The sequence below is a fragment of the Chenopodium quinoa genome, unplaced genomic scaffold (genome assembly GCF_001683475.1).
Source record: "Chenopodium quinoa cultivar QQ74 unplaced genomic scaffold, ASM168347v1, whole genome shotgun sequence".
Taxonomy (NCBI): domain Eukaryota; kingdom Viridiplantae; phylum Streptophyta; class Magnoliopsida; order Caryophyllales; family Amaranthaceae; genus Chenopodium; species Chenopodium quinoa.
In genome coordinates, this window is record NW_018742418.1 from 703,155 (window position 1) to 713,833 (window position 10,679).

Genomic DNA, 10,679 nt, shown 5'->3' on the forward strand with positions numbered 1-10,679 from the left:
ACATCCACCCCACAAAAACTAGCATTGTTAATTATTTACATAACCAGAGATAAATAAACTTAAACTACACAATGTCATGTTAGTGACAAAATCACAAAAGGTCCTACATTATGTCACTCTAAACAAACTACCTCCCATGACATTGAAGATTGACATAAAAACTCCTAAATTAGCTTAACAAAGCAGCATCATCACTATATAATAAATCCTAATCAGCTGCTCCAAAAACAGACCCCCCTAGCTGCCTACCCCCTTCCTAATTCCCCTCCTCCTTGAACAGAAAAGGAATCCATCTAAGTACACCATCATGTCCTTCGTCATCCTGGCATGGAAGTCCCTGTCTCCATTAAAGACGATGTCTTGCAGAATCCACTGCGCCACATCAGCATGTGGGCCAAGGAAAGGGAGACAGAAAGCCAAGTGACGGAGGCGCCTCCGAATTCTTCACTTCTTGCACACTAGCTAGACATTCACTTCGTCCTCCCAGTCATTTTTTTTTAAAATGTGGGTGACAAGGAGGTCCTGTTGGCTAAAGATAGGGTGAGCCTGACCAAGTGCGTCCATACCTAAGGCCACATGTAGATACATATCAGTTTCTAGCTAATTCAAGTGTTAACCCATGTTACACACATACCAATTATCTCAAAACCCTAAACTAAATTGCAGATTCTGAAGTGATTAAAAAAAATTAATATGATCAACTTTGTTTTTCATGGACCTTACACATTAACAAAACGAAATCCTAAAAAAAAACGTGTAAAAAAATTGTCAAAGTCAAAATTCACATTTTTAACACCATAACGAGCAAACAAACAACAACATCACTGTAAAAATTATACATAAAACGATAAAGACAAAGAATATACCTTCTTCTATGTAAAGCTTTGAGTATTTGCAGGAGGAAGATTCTTCTGGCCACATTAATGGCTACCAAACGAAGGAGAAAGTAATGCTCTGTTTTGTGTTTTTTTTTTTTTTTTTTTTGAAAGAGGAAAAGAAGTGATCTTTTTTGCTTCTTTGGGAAGCCTTAAATAGCAAAAAATGAATGGTGTAAAGGCAATTGCCTTTTCACTTCTCCCACTAAACGAAGTTAATGATGACATCTCGTTAAACGAGGTAATTTGCTGACAATCGAATTTTTTTATTTATTTTTTAAAATCGAATATACTGGCTACAAGAGGTTACCTCCAGTCAAGGTCAAAGTACTCTATTTGATACAAATGAAAGTTCGGTACCTAGAAGTGTATATTACTCATGGTTTTGGAGGTGAGATAGTGGGGAAGAGAGAAAGTGAGGGCAAATGAGAATTATTTTTGTTGATGATGGTGGAGATGGTAGTGGTGGCGGAGTTAGAAGATGGTGGTGGATGTATAAAGGATCTGATATGACGAAATGAGGAGTGAAGAGGAGTTTGGGAGAAGCATTTATTTGGAAAAATTCATTTTAATTATCTCAACTTTGCTCAATTAACTTTAAATAATCCTAACTTTTGCTTATTCTGCATTAATATCAACTTTCATACCCATTTTCGTTCTTCAATCTCAACAGGTCGTCAACCTGTTATAATAGGTAACTTGAACACTTGTCAACACCTGATTCGTCCAAAATTTTTAAAAAAACTTTAAAAAAGGAAAAAAAATCAATAACATAAAAAAGGGAAAAAAAAAAAGAGAAACGAAAAACCGCTAGCCACCAATGTTGGTGGCCACTTCACCCAACGCCCAACCCCAAACAACTACGAAACGACCCTTCCCCCAACCCCGAGATGACCCTCCTCCGTTTCCCTACCCCATAGGTAAGAAGGTGGTTGTCTAAAACCCACGATTCTACGTAGCAATAAAAGGAGGAGGTTTTCGGCATCGGTAGAGGCGAAACCGATAAATCATTCCCGAAACCACCTTCAGGACCTTCGACATCCTCTCCCATAAGCCAGAACCCTAGCCTCCATGACCATGGTTGTGGACCGCTAGAGGTAGAGCTGGAATTCAGGTCGTGTCGTGCCACCTCGGGCCGGAGAAAGGGTTGTGTCATCCCGTGCCGGGCTGAGGTGAAGGCGGGCCATGCCGTGTTAGGCCTTCAAATTACACACCCTAACCCATGGCACGGCCAGCCTATTAATTTTAATATTAATAGAATAATTTTATTATTAATTAAGTAATTTTAATATTTAAATTATTTTTATGTTTATCATATATATATACATAGCTCTTTATATTATTAATGGTTCTTTTTATTATTTTTATTTTTATTATTAATTTATTATATTTTTTTATTATTTATAGTTTTGTTTATTATTATGGGTCGTGCTGGCGAGCCTTGCCGCGGGCCAAAAGCTCGTGCCACCCCCGGGCTTGTGCCGAATTTTTATTTTTTTTGTTCACGGCACGACCCACTGCCCACCCCTCGTTCCTTGTGCCGTGCCGGGCCGCTACCTTGTCATGCCTGTGCCACCCGCGGGCCAGCCTGGCCCATGCCCTGCTCTAGCTAGAGGACTATTGGAAAATCGAGAAGGTTGGCGTTTTCGATGGTGGAAATTGCTATCTTAGTCAATCAATCACGATCATGGTCGAGGAAGGAGGAAGGTAATCTCAGGGGTGGGAGAAGGGAGGAGAGTCGTTTTCAGGTGGTTTAGGGCTGTGGAGGGGTTGGGGCGGTGGGTGGGGAGGCCACTAGCGTTGGTGGCCGATGGTTTTCCTTTTCTTATTTCTTTTCTTAAAATTTTTTTATCTTTTGGACCATTCAGGTTCTAATACTCGACAAACACATAATTTTATAAAAAAAAATTAACCTTTCATCTGGTAACCTATTTTTAAAGTTGGGATTTTTTCATAATAAACGAATGTTGGGATTATTCAAAGTAAATTAAGCAAAATAGGGATTATTAAAATGAATTTTTTCTCAATAACTTCTCTTTAAAAAAAATGTGTTGTAACTTGTAAATAGGGCTTTGTTAAAAAAATATATATATAATGTAGGGAAAAATTGTTGGGAGTAAATTGACCGAAAACATTACCGTATGAGAGAAAATAAAGTTACTCAACTTAATAAATAGACTAAACTAAAAAGCACTACTCCCTCTTTTATTTTAAATTGTAATAATTATCAAATACAACAGTTTTTTTTTAAGTGTCACACTTCCGTTTTTGGCAAAAACCTACATTTTTAATATTATATAACTCTCCTTTTATTGTCCCTACCCAAACACACTATTATTTTTGTTATTATTATTTCTTACTTCTTACATCCATTATGTCTTTCAAAAGCCCAGTATCTTTCTTTACAATTTTTAATATTTCAACTACCACACTCATCTTTTATTATATTTAAGTCAATTAAATTGTCTAAAATAATGTGTCAGTCAAATGTAATATTTAAAAAAATAGAGGGATTATAAAAAGACATAGAAAATAAAGGAAATAATTTGAATTTTCTTATTGAACCAGTTAACCACTCTAAATATCTAAAACTTATGCCACTTGAATAAATAAATTTTAGGAAAAATTAATAACAATTAATAATCCCAATTTTGGATTTTTTTTTTTAATTCTAATAACACAACCTGAGGGTGCGTTTTCTTTAAATAGGCCAGATGTATGATGACTGGTGACATGCTGAAAGGGTTAGATTTTCTTTTTTAAAAAAATATCTTTGCCACATGTCGAATGCTAATTGGTAAAATATAAATAAATAAAATAAACAAACAAAGATCCCAGCCGCCTCCAGGGACAACCACCTAAGGATGAGCATGGGTCGGGTACCCGAACCGTTAACACTATCGGTTCGGGTAACCGGTAACAAATATCACTAAAAATTAGGGCTGGCAATCCCTGACCCGACCTAAAGTTTTGTGAGAAACCCGAACCCGACCCAAACTAAAATTGAACAACCCGATTTACCCTAAATTTTATATTTCGTAATAATATTCAATTTTACACTATTTTTGATAGTTTCTAAGCACAACCCGAAATCTGACCCGAACCTGACCTGCTGACCCGAATCGCCACCCCTACTAAAAATGATATCCATAAATCGAACCGATTAGTTCGGGTACCCGAATTTTTGGATCGATTATCGGGTACTCAATATGATATCCAATAATGATAATTTAATTAACTTAATAATGTAGTTTTTATGATATAATTCAACACTAATTAATAACAATACCACATGATCTTGACTAAATTATTAATAATATTACTAATCATTCATATTATAGAGTAATTATGAAGTAAAGTAAGAGTTTAGATAAATTTAAGTAGGAAAAAAAAGAAAAAATTGCTTATCGGATCAAATCGGGTAACCATTAATTTTAAAATGATACCCAATAACCATACTCGATAACAAATTATCAAATCAAGCTAGGTAACCGAACCGTTAAGGTTATTGGATTGGATACCCTAATTTTAGGATCAGTTACGGATCAAATTTTTGGTTTTTCGGATACTTTCGCTCAGCCCTACCACCATCCTCACCGATAACCACCCTACTACAGCCCCACCCACCACTCCTTAGCCGGTGGTTTGACCTCACCCTAGCTGGAGGTTCAACCCACCCATCCCTACCCTTGCTGACAAACTCCTCACACCTAATTTCATCATCGAGCCCCCTTACCTAGCGAACCCAACCTATCCCTTCAAAAGGGTTTCATTGACATAACTCTTAACCATGTTGGAGTTATACTTGGATGATGAGCAACACTAATAATTTCACGCTCCCCATTATACGACAAACGAGCTTGAGGATTCGCCATATCTGAAAATTGCAATCGATGGACAGGGGTTTTTGCCAACAAAAGATTTTCTTGTAGAGATATTGTTTGATTTTAGGGTTTTAAGTTTGCCAATTATAACCCTTTCGACATCATCACGACCGCAAAATCTGATCATTGCCATATAATCCGGGGGTGGGTTAGGTTATTCCTGTGGGGGAAGGGGAGGGGTGGGGCAGGTGGTTTTCTTTTTAATTTTTTGGACCAATAGCAGCTTGACACGTGGCATGTAACCTGGTTTAACAAGTTGTTGACCGATTTAGGTTTGTTTGATGTAAACGCCCCCAATTATTGGGATTAATTAAATTATCAGCTAGTTGAGATTATTTAAATTAATTGTCCCAAAATTGTGATTATTAAAACCAAATTTTCCTAAATTTTAATAGATCGTAGTAATTATGAAAGTTATTATAGTTTGCCCTCTCGTTGACTAATTAAAGTAAAGATTTCATGACATTACATAAATAATATGACCCAAACTTACGCACTTAGGTAGTTAACACAAATTTTGTTAAAAGATGATTTTAAAAATTCAACTCAATTTTACTTTATTTTAGCAAACCCCAATTTTACTAATATATTACCTAATTACACAATTTATTTATTTATTTAACCCATTTTCACTCACATTTTTATAAAAGTAAAATATACTATAAAATAACCCAAATACTCGGTAATAATAATGAAATGAGACAATGAAAAAGGAAAAAAATCATAGTTATTTCCCTGTTCTTTCTCTTGATTGAGTCATTGAGATATCCTTCCTTTCACCTAAGAAAGTTTGATGATGCTGTGTGAATTGCTAGAAACATGTAAATTGTATGGCTAACTCAATAACGATAGTTTCGTAAGGGGACTAGAGCAGGCTACCATGAGACAAAACTGTAGAGATTCAATTCGAAACTATTATATTTCCAAGTTCCAATATTAAAATGATTTTAGAGGTTTTTCTTTTCTCGAGTCAACAAACAATTCGAAATTCCTCGACTTTATTAAAATAGGTCTGAATCATATAGGAATGATTCGAAGCACTTCCTTTTACACTATTTTGGAAACCCAAGGACTCAATCAGGTGCCAATGAATTTATAATCTATCCTCATTAACCAATCTGGCATCGACTCAGGAAAAATCAATTCAATTTGAAGCTAATTTCTAACCTATGAACAACTTCCTTTTATAGTACCTACCTTACCCTAGGGGAATTCGAATCCCCATTGTCTCCTTGAACTGCTAGACGATGGGGGCATACAGGTTAAACTTCCATCATAATAATAATAAGGGATTCTTTTGACTTACATTTGTAGGCTTGGTATTTGGATGACATCACTATTATTGGTGACACCTTGGTTTAGCCCGTAGCCGTCTCGTAGGTGTCTTTCCTCCAGATATTGCTCGACTTGTGCATAGTGTTAAGTTGCTTGGTGGTCTTGTTAGTGCGGATTCCTCTTTCTGTGGTGAGCTTGTTTCGCAGAGAGTGTCGAAGACCATTATGCTAATGGATGTTGTTGCTAAGCTTGATGATCCCCAATGTGAGCTGTTACTTCTTCGTGCGTGTATTGTGGTTACAAAACTCTACTTTGTTATGGCATTTGTCCCCCTCGTCTTTTTGAAGTGGCCTAGATTTCCTTTGATGTGGCCCTTCGGGCTTCGTTGGAGCGCTTTGTAACTACTTTCGGGCCTAGTTTAGGTGATTGGCAATGGCGACTTGCCATGTTACCTTTTGCTTATGGTGGACTGGGTGTTTATTCAGCGGGTGATGTTCGGCACTATGCTTTCCTTGCGTCCCGTTTGTAGTCTACTAGTCTTCAGGCTACGCTTCTTCACAATTCTAGTATTATTGGTCTAGGACTAGCCTTCGATGGTGCTCTTAGTCTTTTTAATAGGACTGTGGAGTCTGACCTTTTGAGTAACCCTAGTGAGATCGCTGCCCCCAAACTTATGAAGCAATTGGCAAATATATATTTCACGAAAGTCACTACATCTGCAAAATCCACTTTCGCCTTATCTCCGCATTAGGTTGCCTTATGGAAGTCCTAATAGGGCGATCACACTTCTGCTTGGTTGCGAGCGGTCCTAATATCAGGTTTGGGTCAGACTATGAATGGTAAGACTTACCATTGTGCTCTTTGCTACCGATTGGGTGTTCCTTTGTCTCCGTTTTGACACCGTGTTCTTCTTGCTCAAGGGTTTTTGATGGGGATATTTATGGGGATCATGCAGTGTCTTGTGCTGGGATGGTGGGTATCAAACATCGGCATAACGTTGTTCGTGATACGCATGTTGATATTTGTTTCCGGTCTGGAGTTTTTGCTAGAAAGGAGGTTGACGTTGGGTTGACTGGAGGGAACGACGGGGCTCTTCGACCAGCAGATATGTTGCTTTATTAGTGGGACAGAGGACTTAATGTATGTGTTGACTTGAAAGGGTCTTCTCCTTTAACACAATCTGGGTTGTCTGACTTTGTTCCTAGTCGTGATATGTTGGCTGCGGCTTAGCGGAAGCAGGACAAGTATGGGGTGCGTTGCAGGGCTATTGGCTATGTTTTTCTTCCTTTCTCTTTTTCTTCTTTGGGGGAATTAGAGAAGGATGATGTTGTGTTGCTGAAACGGCTTCAGGCGTTCGCTAGGGCTCAGGATATTGGTGCTCGTGCAGCTACTCACATCTTCAATAGGATCGGGTTTGCTTTAGCTAGAGGTGTGGAGGCCCAGATTATAACTCGGCTCCCCACTAATTTCTTGTAAATCGATTGACTTTATAGGTTTTTGTTATATAATAATAATAATAATAATAATAATAATAATAATAATAATAATAATAATAATAATAATAATAATAATAATAATAATAATAATAATATACTTCATTCGTACTACGTTGCATCATAAGCTAACTAAAAGAAATCGGAGTGATTTATTTTATACGAAGTACTCCGCATTTATGTTACATATATAGCCTAAGGCCACAAATAAAGTGCATACTCAAATAACCATTTGTAATTTAGAAGTTATAGAAGTACCCTTTGAAAAGTGTCATATGAGAGTTAAAAAGTTTTATGGCCACTAAAAAACTACCATCCCCATTTGTGCTTGGTGTAATGTAAGTTTGCCCTTCAAATTTCATTCTATTTATGCCTGTAAATATAGGTCCACCCCATCCAAAATCAGCTTCATAACAAGGCAACCTAGCCCAAGAGTTTATTGTGAGGTTTGGACAAGTAGCACTATGTGGCCCATGGACAATAGCTGTTAGATCTGGATATGATTCCACATTGACTTCATATACTCAATATCACTCACTTTTTTGATTGCCTCGTGAATCTTACTCGCAGCATACCATAGTGGTTTACACGTGATATCTCTAGCCTTTTCCACACAAGTTGCAAAAAACAAGACATTGCCACAATAACCTTGGGGAAAGGCTATATCCCTTAATTTTGACCGTGCATTAATTGTATGTAAAGTTTGACGGTTTGATCATCGGTTAATCCGTGCCAGACATGCAATGCGCCACACGTGCCCAGCTTGCACCTCATATGTACTTTGCTTGTAATCTAATACCATCTCTTGAGATGTTGCTCGTAGTTTTATGGTGTAAATTTGGTCTTTAGTAAGAGTGAAGGTGCATTCTGTTGTTGGTTCCGTCTCACCTGATAAAAAATTTTGTGCAAAGAAAAGAAAAGGGAAGTGTGAACAATCACTAAAAGGAATGTGTACAATAATTCTACTATATAACTTATAGTCTTAGGGTAACTTAATTTAAATCCATTTTGAAGTATATGTTAACCTTTATTAATTATCTTTGAACATTAGAAAGTGATTTTTAAGAGGTAATCTTTTAAAGGTTATATGGTTATCTTTATACATTTTGAAGGTTGTTCAAGGGCTAGGGTATAAGCATTGATGTAGATGAGATTTGTCTAGATCCCAGGTTTTACAGTCTTAAAAACCATCACAACTACATAAAATAGTTGGTTCCATTACTTAAGGGGTATAAATTATGTTAAGCAAGTAACTCCATAATATAAATGTGTTTGTATTGAGAATGACCCACAAGTAAAGAAGTGTTTGTATATTTCTATGCAAAATCAGATAGTAAGTTTTAAATAATTTACCGTGCAAATCGTAAATCTTTTATGCAATATATAGCGCACATAATTAATTAATACGGAGTAAAAAGTAACTAAGTAACAAATACTTACCTGACAAACCCTTTGAGGTTAAGGGTGGCAAGGGTGGCTCATACTCTAAGTGTCGAAACTTAACTTGGGGCGGGCTACGAGGCGCAAGGTAGGTTGCCCTATCATGAACAAGATAAACACTAAGATCAAGCCCCTTGGCTAGTCTTGCCCTTGAGTTGTTGAAGTGTAAATGGGAAGCTCCATCTGCTACATGGTGATGTTGTGCAAAACTAAGGCATACACTACCGCATTTAAAGTGGGTGAGTTGCACTAATAGTAGAGGGAACAATGAGAGCCCTCCCGAGTAGTCGCATGTAGGGAATACCAACTTTCTAAGTTGAGAATCCGGCTTCAAGTTGTCCCCAAATTAGGCAAGAGCTTCAGTTGAATCTGCCTCGATAAACAAGGCCCCTTTGCATTGCAATCGATCTCATACCTTCCACTCTCATCGTTAAATTTTAACCTACCTGCCATTGGACAGAATGGCACTAAGGCTTTACTAAGAGCTTCCTTGAAAATATTGATATCAAAAAATTTAGAAGAAGATGTTGTATTATTGGGAGAATATAGGTAGAGAACATTAGTATGTGAGTAAGGTTGGCGTATGAACATGTCTAACTTTGATAGCCAAAGACTGCCTTTTGGTGTCTCCTCAGCTGGACACACCATGGTTGATTTCTTCACTTTGATGTTGCTCATTTTATTAGAATATTGATGATTATACTAAAACTCTTTTAATTGGTGCAAAGGAGGTAAAAGTAAAAGAAAAAAAAAATTAAGAGGTGATGAACTAGATGTGATACTTCATTTTTGTATGGCTTCACTGAAAGGAATGGTGACCTTCGAACAAGTGTATTATTCCGAAACTAATTATTCAGTGAGTCAAGTGATCGGAATGCCTAGTTGGAAGCCGCTTCTTACAGCTTAATCTTGACTGAACTCTTTGAGTCACACCCAATCGTGTAACCGAACCAAAGCGACGAATTAATCCAAAGGATTAAATGAGTCAATGGTGACTTTACGAACTAAGACGTCGGATTCTGAGCTTAGAGCGTCGAAAGTCGAGTCGAATTTAGGGATCAACGAGACGGAAAAATCAGTCAAACAACAAGTCAACGCGTGCGAAAATAATAGTCTTGCGATGGCCTAGCCAAGCAAGGGCTAGGTAGGCTAGCATAGCTAGCCGAGCACCTTGCCGAAAGGCAATGCTTGGCTGCAAGCCCAGCATGCATCGCATGCATTGGCTGGGCAAGCTGGCCGAGCAGCCCTGCTAGCAAGGCATGGTAGCATGCGAGAGCATGCATGCGGGCTGGCACGCCCAGCAGCTAGCGCGCCAGGCACATGCTGCTAGCACTGAGCTTGGTGTGTAGCAGCAACAGCGCCCAGCAACAAGCAGCCCGCATGTGCGTGGCTTGCTGTTGCAGGCTGATACGGCAAAGCCCGACTGGGCAGGCCAAGCAAAGGGACCAGGTGTATTATTATGATAGAGGGTTCGAAATAATTAGAAAGCTAATTATTGAGTGAGGTCAAGTGATCGGAATGCCTAGCTGGAGACCGCTTCCGATCAGTAATATTAATGAATAATTAATATTACAGCTTAATCTTGACTTAACCCTTCGGGTCACACCCAATCGTGCATCCAAACCGAAGCGACGAATTAATCCGAAGGATTAAATGAGCCAATAGATACTTTACGAAATAAGTCGTCGGATTCTGAGCTTAGAGCATCGAAA

The 10,679-nt window shown here is 38.0% G+C and overlaps 1 pseudogene; it reads right to left on the reverse strand.

The window, feature by feature from the left end:
- Positions 1 to 7,766: 7,766 nt before the first annotated feature.
- LOC110707601 lies at positions 7,767 to 9,645 on the reverse strand (annotated as a pseudogene).
- Positions 9,646 to 10,679: the final 1,034 nt, after the last annotated feature.